Source organism: Myotis davidii, unplaced genomic scaffold (assembly GCF_000327345.1).
Source record: "Myotis davidii unplaced genomic scaffold, ASM32734v1 scaffold609, whole genome shotgun sequence".
Taxonomy (NCBI): domain Eukaryota; kingdom Metazoa; phylum Chordata; class Mammalia; order Chiroptera; family Vespertilionidae; genus Myotis; species Myotis davidii.
In genome coordinates this window covers 2,246,241-2,246,577 of record NW_006300164.1, presented here as the reverse complement: position 1 = coordinate 2,246,577, position 337 = coordinate 2,246,241, and the positions used below count along the sequence as shown (strand labels likewise).

Sequence of the window (337 nt, the reverse complement as noted above, 5' to 3'; positions counted from 1 at the left end):
GCCCCCGGGCCCCCCAGGTGAGCAGGGCCTCCCGGGCCTTGCTGGGAAAGAAGGGACGAAGGTGAGTCGCTCAGACCTCCTCACCAGCCGGACTTTCCCCGGGATCATTGCTGGGCGTGGTCTGTTTGCTGCTGCTCTTCGCTGATGGACGTGTCATGTCTCGGAGGGCGCTCCCATGCCAGCCCCCGCCCCCACCATGAGCGTAGCCCCTGCTGCTCGATTAGAAAGGGGATGGGCTGACCCGCCGCAGCGCTGGACCTAAAGGGTCTGGGGATCAAACCGTCCTTGCCCTTCCGCCTGGGCAGTGTTCTGTCTGTGTGTTCTGGAAAGAGACCAT

General features: G+C 64.1%; 1 protein-coding gene across 1 annotated transcript in view; it reads left to right on the top strand.

Moving 5' to 3' along the window:
• The window catches only part of LOC102761370 (collagen alpha-1(V) chain-like), an 89,263-nt gene that overhangs the window by 54,394 nt on the left and 34,532 nt on the right, over positions 1-337 (top strand). The window lies entirely within an intron of this gene.